The sequence below is a fragment of the Macrobrachium nipponense genome, chromosome 24, assembly GCF_015104395.2.
Source record: "Macrobrachium nipponense isolate FS-2020 chromosome 24, ASM1510439v2, whole genome shotgun sequence".
NCBI classification, from domain to species: domain Eukaryota; kingdom Metazoa; phylum Arthropoda; class Malacostraca; order Decapoda; family Palaemonidae; genus Macrobrachium; species Macrobrachium nipponense.
In genome coordinates, this window is record NC_061091.1 from 19155799 (window position 1) to 19173422 (window position 17624).

The 17624-nt window shown below is 38.2% G+C and overlaps 1 protein-coding gene across 2 annotated transcripts in view; it reads left to right on the forward strand.

Annotated features, from left to right (window-relative positions):
• Nucleotides 1-17624, forward strand: part of LOC135205500 (coactosin-like protein) — a 94810-nt gene that overhangs the window by 63141 nt on the left and 14045 nt on the right. The window lies entirely within an intron of this gene.

Here is a 17624-nt window from a genome sequence, read left to right on the forward strand (position 1 = left end):
CTGAAATGGAAAATGCGACGCTGTCTAATTTCACGGTTGGTAAATCCAAAACAGTGGAAGGGTATATTCAAATTAACAATCTGTTATAATAATAGTAAATAAGTTTGGTAGCTGAACAGTGCTTTCGAACTTGCATCATTCATAGGCTTGGAAGTAAAGTTTCTCATTTGGCAAATGTACATTAAAGAAAACTATGGTTGCTTTAAACATCGTTATGATTGATAACTCAAAATGAATAGAAACACTTAAGAGAACAAATCTAAAAGGCGGTATTATTAACCAAGCCGCCTCAGAATACGATGCTGCATAAGAATTAAGACATCAGTCCCTTTCCAATCATGGCCACCATGTTACAAGTACACCAAAGACGATCCCGTCTTCCAAGTTCCAATTACTCAGCAAAATAACGTTTATGTGTTTGGAAAACCGGTGTATGTGCATCCCAGCGGAGGAGAGAGAATCTCCAGGGTTTTGTGGTGAAGAGGTGACGTGGTGTGGCTGGGGCTTTGGTCAACCGACGTGGCTTGTTTGGAAATAACCCGAGATGAGCAAAGAGAACGCGCCCGCCTCCTCCCGGGCCGTCGTTTACAAATAAGGAATTGTTGTACTCGATCTCTTTTATCTCATTACAAGTTTGACATTTTGGAATTTTTAAGATGAATTGATGTATGAATCTATTAAAGGTAGGTGCCGGTGTGGAATTTTATGAAATTGGCTAAAACAAGCATCTTTTTATATGATAGATATATAGAAATCACACAATTACGAGACCACAAAATTACAACATATCATAAAATATCATAAAATACCTTTGTACAGTAGCTACGAAGCACACTAGAAAATAAAAAGGAAATAGGCTTGATGGTATAGGAGCCAATCCATCTACGAACCAAATCTGCTCATGAACACTCAGTCCCAAGTTAATTTATTCCGAGTATCGTTCATTAAACCCTTTCATTGCGCCATCGCTGAAGGTTACAAGTGCAGTGAGACACAGGCTGTCTAATTACTTAATTAATTGTCAGAAATATCGCTAATTGTCGCTGGAAGCTCAATCATGCATCCCGAAGCAGTGAAATACGTGCTCATGACATTACTCAGCCATTTATTTAAAAGACACCTGGCTTGCCTGGTGAACGATAACGATCAAAAAGTGTCTGGTTTGAACCCTGCGGTAAGATTGCTTAACACCTAACCTCTTTAGGTTTTGAAACTCTTGCTTTTGATATTAGTTACATCTGGAGTTCTGACAGTCTCTGTCTCTCTCGCTCCCTCTTTCTTTGAACACTTCTGCGTGCCATGACATGCAATTTTATAACAGTTGAGCTAATAGATATTTAATCTTTTGTGAATTAAAGTTTTGACTCAAAATAGAGTAGCCCTCGATTTGAACAGAATTTTGTTGACCTCACACTTAGTTTCTAATTCACTTTCGACTTCCTTTTCACATTAAAACGTTACGTGATAAATGCTGAGACAGAGACACAGGTGGGGGGAGGGAAGGTAGTTAAACAGTCGATTTTTGGATGAGACAACAGAAATGACACTCAAATATTTTGTAATTTAACTTAATAGAAACCTGAAGATCATAGTTGATTCAAGTTTTTACAGTGGCAATTTTTTATGATTTTGAATTATTGTGGTATTTAACTGTTAAGTGTGCTCTATTAGCATATTTTCATGCCTTTTGTCAAGCCTGGACAAAGCACCCGAGTGGTTAGGCCTAGTAAGAAAAATAAAACTTAACTGTCAAGCACGGAACAGTGATCGACGTTATCCATTTATTTGTTTATTTTGAGGTTGGTTTTACGCAGCTGTTTTGAACAGCAGACATTTTTTAGATGTACTGTTGATTGGCCTGGACATGTTTTCTCATAACCCCAAGGAAAAAAGAACGTGATAGGCCTAGAGCTTACGTAATGAAATGTTTTGAAGACCTAGACCTACTTCAATGAAAGATGGAATATCGTAGACTCTTGTTAGCATTTTAGAATTATCAGTTCCACATAAATGACCAGTATGAAGTAAGATGGATGACCTAACTAACAGTGCTTTATGACATGTAATAAGCATTTAGGCCTATTAACTGTAGATTTGAAAAGACATCGCTCACCCTTTAATAATGTTCACCATAAAGAACGAAATTGCGAGCATTTGTGTTATCGACGAACGGTTAACATTATTCACTACGAGCTTCCAACACGCACACATGAATGAATAAATCACCAGTGTAAAGGTGTCAAACTCTCTTCACATTTTTCATGGTGTCGTCTAAGCTGACTTTGTATGCTCGATGTACGGTACGCTGGTTCTTACTACATATGCTTTAAATATTCACATCAGTGCTCAATTACCTTCTCTTTTTGTACTTTGCAATTTGTATTCGGAACCATAACGTTCTCTGTATTTTATGAAAGAAGGTGCGGGACGGTGTCTCGTGCCGTTGGGATACATTGTTAGCTTGTGATTCAAGAAACGTGACATTGTAAAAATATTATATTTAGCTATGGAAGCACTTTTTTCGTACCTCAAAGAAGAATTTGTACTTTACACCCATCTTTTCAAAAATATGGAAGCACTTTTTTCGTACCTCAAAGAAGAATTTGTACTTTACACCCATCTTTTCAAAAATATGGAAGCTTCCAGGATATAGATCTGTATAATATTGTATAGAGGCCTCTGTGAATGTACTAATACTGTATATAGGCCTATATATATGTGTGTATATAGGCCTATATATGAATAATATCGGTAGAAAACGAATACAATTTGTTATGGTTATTATAAAATGGATATTCCGAAGAACTCTAAGAGTGTGACGCCCATACTGACATACCGGACTTAGGAAAGAATTCAAGTCTACTTAAATATCGGATGATGATATTGTACAATACACGGTGTACTGTATAAAGTGTACACAGCAATCACCAATTTACTTTTACTCCACTACAGTAATTATATAAATGTGCTTTAACTATTAATAAAATGGCAACGTTTTAGTTAGGCGATATCCTAAGAAAATCTCTCTGGACTTCTCAGTTATACGATCCCAAACTGGTATTGGAGGAGGAGTCTCTCTCTCTCTCTCTCTCTCTCTCTCTCTCTCTCTCTCTCTCATATCCACGTGCGTCCTGCATGCCTTTAGCCACCTTGGAGGAACTCTCTCTCTCTCTCTCTCTCTCTCTCTCTCTCTCCATCTTTTTCTCCCCCTCTTCTTTTCTCCTCTTTCTTTCCTCTCTCTCTCTCCAGCTGCGAGACATTCCTGGAGGAGGAGGAGTGAGCCGTAGGGCGTAGAGAAAGTGAGAGAGGGATAGAAGAGACAAATGGTGGGTGTTTTAATGACAAAATCCAAGAAATATGTTTGCCGTGTATTTTTCCAACCTTTGATTATATATAATCGGATCAGTTAATGATTGTTACTTATTGTGCGCACTTTTGTTGTGTGTCTAATATGGTGCAGTCTGTATCATTGCGCACTACAAGATTGAACAGTTTAAAGAATGGCGAAGAAAGTCATTGAGAAATGTACTAAAGAAACTTGAGTGAATAAATTAATAATAACGGTTATTTTTTTATATTTCAAAACGTTTCACATACTTGAATTCACAGTTAATTTCAGTTAATCTCATAAAGAGAACTTGCGTTTAAGTCTAAGAAGAATATTCGTAAATATATGTTGCTTCAGTAACCTCTCTGATATCTATCTGGCAAAGCCCACTTCCAGTCCAGATTTGACTGGCTCCAGACTCTCTCTCTCTCTCTCTCTCTCTCTCTCCTCTCTCTCTTCTCTCTCTCTCTCTCTCTTCTATCTCTCACTCTCTCTCTCTCTTCTCCTCCTATCCGTCTCTCTCTCTTCTCTCTCTCTCTCTCTCGCTCTCTCTCCAATCTCTCTCTCATCTCGCCTCTCTCTCTCTCTCTCGCTCTCTCTCGTCTCTCTCCTCTCTCTCCATTCTTAATCTACAAATGAGGAAAAGTAGGGGTCAAGTCTGCGACATCATACCAAAGCGAAGAATTGTCTTCTTTGTCAGTAATATTAGTGATACTTATTTCACCATACAGTCTGAGCACGTTGAAAGATCAAGGCGAGATAGTATTAGTAGTAGTAGCAGCAGGAGTAAAGCCTTTGCAACGGCTCCGGTTAAGTACTTATGCGGTGGAGACAAGAGGAGGTTGGGAACGCTGTAGACGCGGCATTCCGTCTACTTACGGAATTGTTGTCGGTTGTTAACGCATTTGGCGCCTTCAATTCGGCCTCGTTTAAGCATTAGTCACGGTGAAATGTTTGACATTGTTCAGCTTTGATGAGGTGATTCACTCTAAATTTCTTTTGCAAGGCTGATTGGAGACGAAAGCTGATTTGTAAAGAGGAGATTACGCTGCATTCGACGTGTTGAGACTAATTTCTCTCTCTCTCTCTCTCTCTCTCTCTCTCTCTCTCTCTCTCTCTCTCTCTCTCTCTCTCACACACACACACACACACCCCTTTTATCCCTTCTTTATTTTAGGCCTATCGGTCTAATGTCCTTACCAACTGTCTACCGACAATACCAACTCCACTTCCAATTCTCCTAACCTCTGTATGACATCACGCATGACAATTCATGGCTGTGTCGAAACTTCATGAAAAGAGCCTCTGTTCTGCGAGGGAAATAATGTCAAGGAAATCAGATATTTCTCTTTTTATGTTCGGTAGATTTGTCGTATAACTGTTACTGAAAGGACGACTGCTAGTCTCTCTCACCTTCGGGAAAACTCGTGGAAATGTCACATGAGAGCGTTTTGTATTTTATTTCCTTTAAATTATTCAGGGGTTTGATCTATTTACACTAATTGTTTTAGTGTAATGAATACCAAGACACCAGCTAGGTCTTATTTATGTAAATGATTCGCTTTTTTTTATGAAGACTTGAGAAGAGCTCGCGTATACGAAGATTTGGATAGCTTTTGTTCGTTAAAGGAAATTATGTGTGGAGATAAGTTATTAATTACTTTCCTTATTTATATTTTGCATTTTATCGTTTCGTTCTTGGTAAATTAAGGACAAATTATAAAAAAGAAAGCTGAACAATAAAGATAAACCCGCTTTGCGCGACGTACCTAGTTATTTACTGTGTTTAATTATTTGAATAAAAATTTGATGTATTACTGAATACCGATAGAATTAAATCAATTTTAACTCGTCATGCAAGTGCTAAGATGAATCAAGGCTGCGATAGATAAAAAAAAAAAACTTTTATTGACTTCCTGTACTTCAGTTAAGTCGTAAACCGTTCCTTTCTTAACGGTCTGGGCCAACGGTCTAGATTTCTTCTTCCTTCGAATATTCGGACCTTTCCTACGTTGCACTTCGGGGAGAGGGGTCAAGAATTTAAATGACATGTGAACATGACCTTTTTTGGTATTTAGTTTAGTTTTCTATACTTTTTGTCATTTGCCTCAATTTTTTAAAAGTATTTTGTGATGAAATTTTAATGTTGGCAGCGATAGTTATGTTTCTAAAGGTTTTAGCTGTGCGGATCATGAACGTTTATTGCGAGTAGAAGTAAAATTTAAATAAAATTTTCAGTCTCCAGTGAAATTGGCGCCATTCCCGTTTCCTGTCGTCAGTCTTGCTGTCCAGCCTCTCTAATTATTGCTTCCTAGTTAATTGGAATTTTTACATCTCCACAATTCTCGCATTCCCCTTTCCTGAGGAAACTCCCCTCCTCTCCAATGGAACCCCAGGGGGTGGGGGTGGGGGGTTAGCTCTCCAGATTCAAATGCCTTCAGTCCACCAACTGTCTTTCAAGATTTCTCGTCTTAAGAAGGTTAAGTCTAGTAATTTTCTGCCTGGTTATCGAGTGCGCAGCTGCTGTTTAACAGCCGATGCTTTAACAGCTGCTTCTCTCTTGTTGCCCTACTTTGATTACATTAAACAGCTGTGACAGCAGCAGCATACGGCAAAGTGGATATTAGTCTCTGTCAAATGATTTGATTGCAATAAACCAATGTTTGCATGAGACGAAAACTATACCTTCCCTTCTGTTATGCTGCAGGAAACCGTTGGTTTAATTGAAACCTGGCAGGTTGGACTTCGTCCTAAATTCGAATTTCGAACAAGTCACGCTGTTTAATGTGTTTTGTGAGTCTTAAATCTCATTATGTTCATATACTCCTTTCAGCATTCCCTGGGTTTATTAACATTCCCTGGGTTTATCAGCATTCCCTGGGTTTATGAGTATTCCCTAGGTTTATCAGCATTCCCAGGTTTTATTAACATTCCCAGGTTTTATTAACATTTCCAGGTTTTATTAACATTCCCGGGTTTTTATCAGCATTCCCTGGGTTTTGAGTATCCCTATGTTTATAACCAATTCCCAGGTTTTATTAACATTCCCTGGGTTTGTCAGCATTTCCTAGGTTCATGAGTATTCCTTGGGTTTATCAGTATTCCATGGGTTTATTAACATTCCCTGAGTTTATCAGCATTCCCTAGGTTTATGAGTATTCCTTTGATTTATCAGTATTCACTGGGTTTATCAGGATTCTCTGGGCTCATTAACATTCCCTGGGTTTATCAGCATTCCCTAGGTTCATTAACATTCCCTGGGTTTATCAGCATTCCCTGGGTTTATTAACATTCCCTGGGTTTATCAGCATTCCCTGGGTTTATGAGTATTCCCTAGGTTTATCAGCATTCCCAGGTTTTATTAACATTCCCTGGGTTTGTCAGCATTTCCTAGGTTCATGAGTATTCCTTGGGTTTATCAGTATTCCATGGGTTTATTAACATTCCCTGAGTTTATCAGCATTCCCTAGGTTTATGAGTATTCCTTTGATTTATCAGTATTCACTGGGTTTATCAGCATTCTCTGGGCTCATTAACATTCCCTGGGTTTATCAGCATTCTCTGAATCATTAACATTCCTTGGGTTTATCAGCATTCCCTGGGTTTATTAACATTCCCTGGGTTTATCAGCATTCCCTGGGTTTATTAACATTCCCTGGGTTTATCAGCATTCCCTGGGTTTATAAGTATTCCCTAGGTTTATCAGCATTCCCTGGGTTTATTAACATTCCCTGGGTTTATCAACATTCCCTGGGTTTATTAACATTCCCCGGGTTTATCAGCATTCCCTGGGTTTATCAACATTCCCGGGTTTATCAGCATTCCCTGTGTTTATTAACATTCCCTGGGTTTATCAGCATTCCCTGGGTTTATGAGTATTCCCTAGGTTTATCAGCATTCCCAGGCTTTATTAACATTCCCTGGGTTTGTCAGCATTCCCCAGGTTTAGGAGTATTACTTCGGTTTATCAGTATTCCGTGGGTTAATAACATTCCCTGAGTTTATCAGCATTCCCTAGGTTTATGAGTATTGTTTGGGTTTACCAGCATTTCCTAGGTTTATGAGTATTCCTTTGATTTATCAGTATTCCCTGGGTTTATTAGCATTCCCTAGATTTATGAGTATTCCCTGGGTTTATCAGCATTCCATAGGTTCATGAGTATTCCTTGTGTTTATCAGTATTCCCTGGGTTTATTAGCGTTCCTTGTGTTTATTAGTATTCCCTGGGTGTATAATCATTCCCAGGGTATGTCAGCATTCCGTGGGTGTATCAGCATTCTCTAGGTGTAACAGAATTCCCTGGGTTTTAACAGCATTCACATTCTTTGGGTTTATCAATGTTTTTCCAGGAGCACAGGCTCTTCTCCTGGCCAGGGCCTGAAGAAAATAAGAAGAGTGGTAAGTTTTATCAAATGCAGAGCGAATGTAACAAGTTTAACTTTTATTTTCTTCTTAAGAATGTGTCCGGCTGTTTATTCCTAAGAATGTCTAATTATTAGTTCTTAAGAATGTGTGTAATGATTTATTCTTAATGTATAATGATTTATTCATATATCTAGTGATTTATATTGTTAGGAATATGTCTTAAATTGATTTTACGAATATCTTCAGTTATTTATTCTTAATATGTCTGGTGAATTATTCTTTGGATTATGTAGGGAAATTTATTCTAGAAAATGTGCTCAGCTATTTATTCTTAGGAATATGTCTAGCGATTTATAGTTATGAATATGCCTAGCAAATTATTCTTAAGAATATGTCTAGCCATTTATACTTAAGATTATCTATAACAATTTTTCTTAAAAATATGTCTAGCGATTTATTCTTAAGATTATGCATAGCGATTTATTATTAACTAGCGATTTATTCTTAAGAATAGGTATAACGATTTATTCTTAAGAAGACATATAGCAATTTATTGTTAAGAATATGTATAGCGATTCATTTTTTTAGAATACGTGTAACAATTTACTCTTAAAAATATGTATAATGAATTATTGTTAAGAATATGTCTAGCGATTCATTGTTAAGAATATGTCTAGCGATTCATTGTTAAGAATATGTTAGACTACTTAGTCTCAAGAATATATCTAGCGAGTCGCTAAAAGATGAAAAGGTGGAGTCGGCCAGTGTAGACCATTTCAAATGACAGGCATCCTTGATTGGAGGTGACAGGTTGAAAAGATGGCCCAGTTTGGCGTGCTTTGTCATTCCTTTCTCTCTCTCTCTCTCTCTCTCTCTCTTCGTCTCGTCTCGTCTCTCTCTCTCTCATCTTCTATCTCGCTCTCTCTCTCTCTCTCTCTCTCTCTCTCTCTCTCCGTGTACTTTTATTTTCAAGGCTTGTTCACCTTCATTTGAACAAAAGCATCGAATGTTTGTTTCTTTACAGAAGCAGTTGCAGACGATTCTTTGATATATAATAAGTCTAATTGCAATTTCATGCTGGTTACAGTTAAGGTATTATACAGAACTGTTTATTTTCATAGAGAAAGAATTAAAACAGTAATTAAAGGAGACTCAAAGGAAGACAGAGAAGTACATTGACAATACATAATACATACCTTTCTCACAATATCCAGCTTTAGTTTTCTGTAAAAGAAAATTATTAAGATGGCAATTGTCTGTCCGTTCCCACTTTTTCTGTCTGCCCTCAGATCTTAAAAGCTATCTAGGCTAAAGAGCTACATATTGGTATGTTGATCATCCACCATCTAATCATCAAACATAGCAAATCGCAGACCTCTAGCCTCAGTAGTTTTTGTTTTAGTAAAGGTTAAAGTTAGCTATGATCATGTGTCTGTGGTGCCGACAACATAGCCCACCGTTGGACCGTGTCTGAGAGTTTCATACAGCATTATACGCTGTACAGAAAACTTGATTGCTCCGAAGAGACTTCGGCGCATATTTTACTTGTTTTATATTGAGGACAATGTTTCATTGTTACATTAAGCTAGCTTTATGGCAGCACGGGTTATTGTCCCTAAGAGCAGAGTCATATTTATATATATATATATATATATATATATATATATATATATATATATATATATATATAACTGATCTCATCTCAGTATTTCCTGTTACCATCTGTTACTTCTTTTTAAAGGACACCATAAATATCTTTGGAAGCTTGAATTTCAAGTCAGTAGCCCCTGTGGTTGGCTTTTTCCATATGAATAGGGTTCGTCCTCTGAATAATAATAATAATAATAATAATAATAATAATAATAATAATAATAGAGCAGGAAAAGAGCAATAAGTTGTTAGATTTTTTGTCCAAGATTTCATGACGTAAGAATAAGAAGAAGAAGAAGAAGAATGAAAATTGACAGTTTAAAGAATGTGAATTGAGAATTTAAAGTCCCGTAAGAAACAAGCAAAACAAACAAACAAATGCTTTCTTAGAAAAAAAAATTGCAGCCAGTTGGGGATGACATCAGTGTCCAAGTGACCCCAGCTCACATGACCCGCTTTTCGTAGCAGGTAAACAACAGATGTTAATTAAGCAAACGTGATGTTAGGCTGATTATCTTCTGGCCACCTGTCGCCTGGGACCACCGGAGGTTATGTTCCGGAACAGGTGAGAGAGAGAGAGAGAGAGAGAGAGAGAGAGGTAGTTCCGTCAGTGTACTTCACGCGGTGCACTGCAGGCATTGCTCAAGGTTCTTTGCGGCGTCCCTTAGGCCCGTAGCTTCAACCTCTTCCATTTCTTTTAGTGTACCTCCGTTTCTATTTTTTTCATCTTACTCTCCCCCCTCTCCTTTCATTCCTTTTACTGTACCTCCGTTTATATTTCTTTCTTCCATCTTACTTTCCCCAACCCTCTCCTAACAATCATTTCCTAGTGCAACTGCGAGGTTCCCCTCCTGTTACACCTTATTCAGCGCTGCATGACTTCATCGGTCCCAGCGCTTGGCTTTTGGCCTGAATTTTACATTCCAATTCCAGTTCCAATTGTAAGGAGGGTTGGGGAGAGGCTGGAGTCATTGTTTAGTTATGAGATCATTTGGGTGAACTGACCTGTGTCGAGGTGGCGGAATATCTCTCTCTCTCTCTCTCTCTCTCTCTCTCTCTCTCTCTCTCTTTCTCTCTCTCTCTCTCTCGCTAGGCATATTTATACTTCAGACAGTTGGACTATGGAACAACCTCCCTGAGGAGGTTTTGGAATGAGAACCTCGCTAGTTCTAACGAAGACGCTATGCATTATTACCCTAAAACAATTCAGTTTGTATTTGAGTAATTTTTTTATATTTTCACTTGTGTTTTTATTCATTTATCTGTTTTTCTAATAACTGAGCTGTTTTATTTCTGTATTTCTTATTACTATGTTCTGTGGAAGTTTGAATTTCAATTCAATTTCCCTTGTGGGCTTGTTCTATGTGAATTTCGTCCATTTTCTGAATAATAATAATAATAATAATAATAATAATAATAATAATAATAATAATAATAATAATCCTCTTAGTAGCACGAGTCTTCAAATGGAGATTCCCGAAAGCTATCCTTGCTGTTTTTAAATTTAGATATATGTACATTTACATAACTGTGGATTTGCTTCTCCAATAATAATAATAATAATAATAATAATAATAATAATAATAATAATAATAATAATGCATAAATTTTGAGACGTTTTTTTTAAAAATTCTGTATGCTTTTGCTCCATGGTGATACGGTTTGTTCTGAATAATAATAATAATAATAATAATAATAATAATAATAATAATAATAAGGATAATAATAATTATAAGGATAATAATACGTTAAGATAATGATTTGACGCCGCCGTGGTAACATTAACTTAATCATGCTCAAGACTTAAAACTGCGCACAGGCTAACGCATGCACGCAACGACGCATTGCTCAGGAAAGCAACATATGTCTCTTGGACCCAGAAGCCGCGAGTAGAAACAACGAAGGCAAAACAACCTAGTAATTATTCCGTTACAGCGACATTCAAGTTGTTAAGTCTAGGATCTCTCGCCTTCTTGGATTCTCAGCGTCCTCTGGTTTTTGTATTATTTACTAATTTATTATTATTTTTTTAGATTAAAGACATAATTGAAAGTCATTAGTCTGTTCGTTCTATGGTTTGTTGAACGTCTCCATTTTTTGGATTATATATATATATATATATATACATATATATATATATATATATATATATATATATATATATATATATATATATATATTATATACCAGAAATGATAGGCAGAAATCCAGCGCTTTTCGTCTTTATTAAGACATCATCAAGGAACGATGTACTAATAAAGATGAAAGCGCTTGGATTTCTGCCTATCATTTTCCTGTGATATTCGTTTATTTAATAAAGTCACGTGTATCTACTGTGATTTTTTAAGCATATATAGCATATATATATATATATATATATATATATATATTATATATATATATATATATTCAGTTGACGTATGCTTTTACACACTAACACGTTGGCGCTAACGAATATGAACTTAAAAAGTAGCAATAAGCTTGAATCTTTGCTCTCTTCATATTCCATATCCACTGATAAAAGAACGAAGGAAAATCATGTTAAGGATGCGACTATCATCTCTTCATTCCTGTAGCCGTAACTCATGACCTTTCCCTAAGCAATTATGTCATCATAATGCGCTTTCGTTCTTTGACTAAACATGGTTCTGGCATTGGTTTTTACAGTCGAATGCCCTTCCTGCCACTAACACCCTCTTATTTACCCGGGCTTGGGACCGGCACCAAGTTGGGCAGGGCTGACTTGCCCTCCCCAGTGGATAGAAGAACGTGAGTGAGGTAATGGTGCATGATCGCAGAAGATGGAGAAGACTTATAAACAGCGACCCCATATAAGGATAGGAAAAGCTGACGATAGAGAGAAGAAGAACGCACTTTCGTTCTCTCTTCCGAGCTGCTGATTGGTTGGTCAGTTTGTCTTGTCCTTGGTTGCTTATTATTTAGAATTTCTGAATGAATGGCTACTTCCATCGAGCAAAACTGCTCCTGGAGTGTACAATGGCCCTTTGAACGTATTATGTTATTGTGCATCTTTTGATTATCCATCCACCTAGGGAAGATTTATGCTTAAAACAGCTTATTTCAGAAGGCAGCATTGTAGGTCAGAGCCTTACATGCATTGTCTCTTTTGCATCTAACAATTTTTGTACGTTCAGAATTATGAGTGAAAATCAGCACCATCTGTGGGGAAAATATTCCTCTCAATCTTGTACTGATAAATTTATACCTAGGATCATAAAGCGCCAGGTTTCAGTCGTAAAATTTCCCAAACCAACCAATAGATGGCAGCACTGCACTCCCTTCCCAACCTTTTTGTTTTTTTTTTTTCATTTTCACCCAGCTCGCATGTCATGCATATAATAATCCTTTCATTTCTACCATTTCATGGGTTTGCATGACGTTACCACCTTAGCCTAAACTGGAAAAAAATAAACATTTTCTGGGCTGGAAATAATTAGTTATTGAGAATACTCGTAGTTCTACCGTTGAGATTAATATGATCTTTTTTTTTCTTTAAATGTTCATGAACACCGACTTACTGCTATAAGATATCGGATTAATTCCTTTACATGTATTTGAAACGTAATTTAAACCGTTGCTTTCAATATAGACTAGGCAACATTGCTTAACAGATATTGATGTAATTGACTGAATTACACCATTTTCTTATATATAAAACTTATTAATGTATTATGATGTACACAATGAAATTTCAAAATTTTTATATAACAATGAATCCTATAAGAACCATTATATAATACTATTGAATAACTCTCCTTCTAAAAAGGTAACTTTGAAACTTATAAAAGTAGATCTAACTGCTTTAATTAACCTGAGCTTATAATTGACCTCCATAAACTAAAGCTTATTACATTCTGAAAGAATTTCCATAGGGCTTTGTCTCTGGTCCTTCATTTATAAGCAAAGGTTTATGACGTGACCTTAGGTTGTGGAGAGAGAGAGAGAGAGAGAGAGAGAGAGAGAGAGAGAGAGAGAGAGAGAGATAGTGCCTTTGGGGTTTGTCTCTGCCGCCTTCATTTTAACGCATAAGATATTTTTTGTGACCCTAGAATGAGAGAGAGAGAGAGTTGCTTTGGGTTGTCTCTGTCCCTTCATTTTAACGCAAAGATATTTTTTCGTGACCCTAGATGAGAGAGAGAGAGAGAGAGAGAGAGAGGTGGGGGGCGGTTGTCATGTTCACCTTTAGAGTTCATGCCACAAATACCAGATCTGTTTCAGGTCACTATTATAACCATCATCCACACACACAAAAAAACAGTGGCAGCAGACTTTGACTGCAGTCTCATTATGGCGAACTACTTAATGCATACAACTGCATGCAGGCAGCGATCTCGGTCCAGGGGGGAACAGATGGAGGAAGGAAACGAAACGATATTTAATATCGAGGTCATTTTATTTTTTCCGTTTTCGTAACCAGTCTCGTCTTTGATGAGATTTCCTGTGTGCGCATTCCTCAGTAAGTGTCCCCATTCCCCTAGACCATGTTCCCTACTCCTATGTCCCTAGACTATGTCCCCGAATCGTGTCTCCAGACTATGTTGCCAAACCATAGCCACCAGCCATGTCCCCCCAGACTACGTCTCCGAGCTGTGTTCCCAGACTTTGTCTCTTAAGCTATGTCTCCAGTCAGTGCTCAAGCCATGACCCCCAACTTATGTCCGTAAACCATGTCTCCTAAACTATGTCCGTCAACCATGTCCCCCAGATTCCTCAGACTGGTCCCAAACCATGTCCCCAAGACTGTGTCCTTAAATTGTCCCCAAACCACGTCCGAAGACTAGTTCCCAAACTATGTCCCCAAACCACGTCCGTAGACTGAAGTTCCCAAACTATGTCCCCAAACCACATCCGTAGAATATAGTTCCCAAACTGTCCCCAAACCACGTCCAAAGACCAAAGGTCCCAAACTGTCCCCAAACCACGTCCGTAGACTATAGTTCTCAAACTGTCCCCAAACCACGTCCGAAGACTGAAGTTCCCATATTATGTCCCCAAACCACGTCCGAAGATTAAAGTTCCCAAACTATGTCCCCAAACCATGTCCGAAGACTAAAGTTCTCAATCTATGTCCCCAAACCATGTCCGTAGACTAAAGTTCCCAAGGTATGTCCCAAAACTACGTCCGCAGACTAAAATTCCAAACTGTCCCCAAACCACATCCGAACACTAAAGTTCCCAAACTACGTCCCCAAACCACGTCCGTAGATTATAGTTCCCAAATTGTCCCCAAACCACGTCTGAAGACTAAAGTTCCCAAACTATGACCCCAAACCACGTCTGTAGACTAAAGTTCCCAAACTATGTCCCCAAACCACGTCTGTAGACTAAAGTTCCCAAACTATGACCCCAAACCACGTCTGTAGACTAAAGTTCCCAAACTACGTCCCCAAACCACGTCCGTAGATTATAGTTCCCAAATTGTCCCCAAACCACGTCTGAAGACTGAAGTTCCCAAAGTATGACCCCAAACCACGTCTGTAGACTAAAGTTCCCAAACTATGTCCCCAAACCACATCCGAAGACTAAAGTTCCCAAACTATGTCCCCAAACCACATCCGAAGACTAAAGTTCCCAAACTATGTCCCCAAACCACGTCCGAAGACTAAAGTTCCCAAACTATGTCTCCAAACCACGTCCGTATACTAAAGTTCCCAAACTATGTCCCCAAACCACGTCCGAAGACTAAAGTTCCCAAACTATGTCTCCAAACCATGTCTGTATACTAAAGTTCCCAAACTATGTCCCCAAACCACATCCGAAGACTAAAGTTCCCAAACTATGTCCCCAAACCACGTCCGAAGACTAAAGTTCCCAAACTATGTCCCCAAACCACATCCGAAGACTAAAGTTCCCAAACTGTCCCCAAACCACGTCCGAAGACTAAAGTTCCCAAACTATGCCCCCAAACCACGTCTGTAGACTAAAGTTCCCAAACTATGTCCCCAAACCACATCCGAAGACTAAAGTTCCCAAACTATGTCCCCAAACCACGTCCGTATACTAAAGTTCCCAAACTATGTCTCCAAACCACGTCCGAAGACTAAAGTTCCCAAACTATGTCCCCAAACCACGTCCGAAGACTAAAGTTCCCAAACTATGTCCCCAAACCACGTCCGTATACCAAAGTTCCCAAACTATGTCCCCAAACCATGTCCGTAGACTATAGTTCCCAAACTATGTCCCCAAACCACGTCCGAAGACTAAAGTTCCCAAACTATGTCCCCAAACCACATCCGAAGACTAAAGTTCCCAAACTATGTCCCCAAACCACGTCCGTATACTAAAGTTCCCAAACTATGTCCCCAAACCACGTCCGAAGACTAAAGTTCCCAAACTATGTCCGTAGACTATAGTTCCCAAACTATGTCCCCAAACCACGTCCGTAGACTGAAGTTCCCAAACTATGTCCCCAAACCACGTCCGAAGACTAAAGTTCCCAAACTATGTCCCCAAACCACGTCCGTAGAATATAGTTCCCAAACTATGTCCCCAAACCACATCCAAAGACCAAAGTTCCCAAACATGTCCGAAGACTAAAGTTCGCAAACTGTCCCCAAACCACGTCCGTAGACTAAAGTTCCCAAACTATGTCCCCAAACCACGTCCGTAGACTAAAGTTATCAAACCACGTCCCTAGACCATGTCAGCAGACTTCCAGGGAGAGCAACTATGAACTCTAAACATTTATGTTTTTGCATCAACACCCTGACTCGCCGAGAAACACGAAGATCTTCAAAGAATTGCCCTTAAGGCGTCACGAAGCGTGTCATCTTCAGAAAGATACACCCACGTTCCCCGCCTTAAGAACTGAGACACTGCGGGGAATCACGTGTGAGCTCTCTCTCTCTTCTCTCTCTCGCTCTCTCTCTCTCTCTCTCTCGCTCTCTCTCTCTCTCTCTCTCTCTCTCTCTCTCTCTCTCTCTCTCTCTCTCTCTCTCTCTCTCTCATTAATGTCTATCAGGAAAAAAGAGAGAGGGAGAGAGAGATGATTAGCAACCGTAACTGGATAATATAAATTTAACTGTAAACAGTGGGTGTTGAAAGAGAGAGAGAGAGAGAGAGAGAGAGAGAGAGAGAGAGAGAGAGAGAGAATGATGATTAACCGTAGCTGTGGATAATATAAAATTTAACTTGTAAAACAAATGGGGTGTTTGAAAGAGGAGAGAGAGAGAGGACAGGCAGGAAGGAGAGAAGAGAGAGAGAGAGAGGAGAGAGAGAGAGAGAGAGAGAGGATGATTAACAACCGTTACTGTGGATAATATGAATTTAACTCTAAACAGTGTAAGTTTAAATACACCGTTAATGAGAGAGAGAGAGAATTTACCAGAATATATAGTACCGCTATCAGGCACCCGTAACTGGATAAAATGTATATTTAACTGTATCCTATGTAAGATGAATTATTTCATAAATGTCTATCAGGAAAATTCCTAGATAAGATTAGGAGCATATAGCAAACACTGACAGTTTACAGATAAAATGAGTCACTTGAAATAGAAAAAAATTGTCATTTCAAATAGAAAAAATGCCAATCATTGTATTAATTATATTTTAATTTAGAGTACTGTCTGTTCATAACTAATTTGTTCTGATTAGCATTTAATACCGGATATATTAATATATATTTTTTATACTGTAGGGAAAGGATGGTGTTGTTGCAATCCAATATAAAATAATGTTTTGCAAACTCACGCTTGGCATCCAGCGTTTCTTTTTTATTATGACATTACAGAAAAAAATTTAAGCAACGATGTTTGCTGGTTTATTTTCATTTCAAATTTATAAGCAAAGTAGAAATTGTACAAAGAGTAACATTACTATCTAATATTCTTTTTTTCCTTTTGTGGATGTTTTCCCAAGAGAACTTGAGTGGTCTTATCAGCTAAAAAGTTTTTAATATTAAAACCTCTCTCTCTCTCTCTCTCTCATCTCTCCTCTCTCTCTCTCTCTCTCTCTCTCTCTCTCTCTCTTTCTTCTTTTATGGATATATTCCCAAGAGAACAACTTTGAGTGTCCTTTTTTTTTTATTCAGCTAAAAAGTTTTTTTAATGTTTAATAATTAAACAAAATCTCTCTCACTCTTTCTTTCTCTCTTTCTGAAGAGACACTTTTCAGCAGCCATTTTTCCAGTAGCCATTTTTCCAGTCGTTCTAGACTTTGAATGGCAGCGTTTTACTAACTTAAATTCCCCTCTATATTCAGACTGGATTAAAAAGCTTTAAAAATCGGTCTAGGCACTCACTCACTCCTGTGGCTGAAC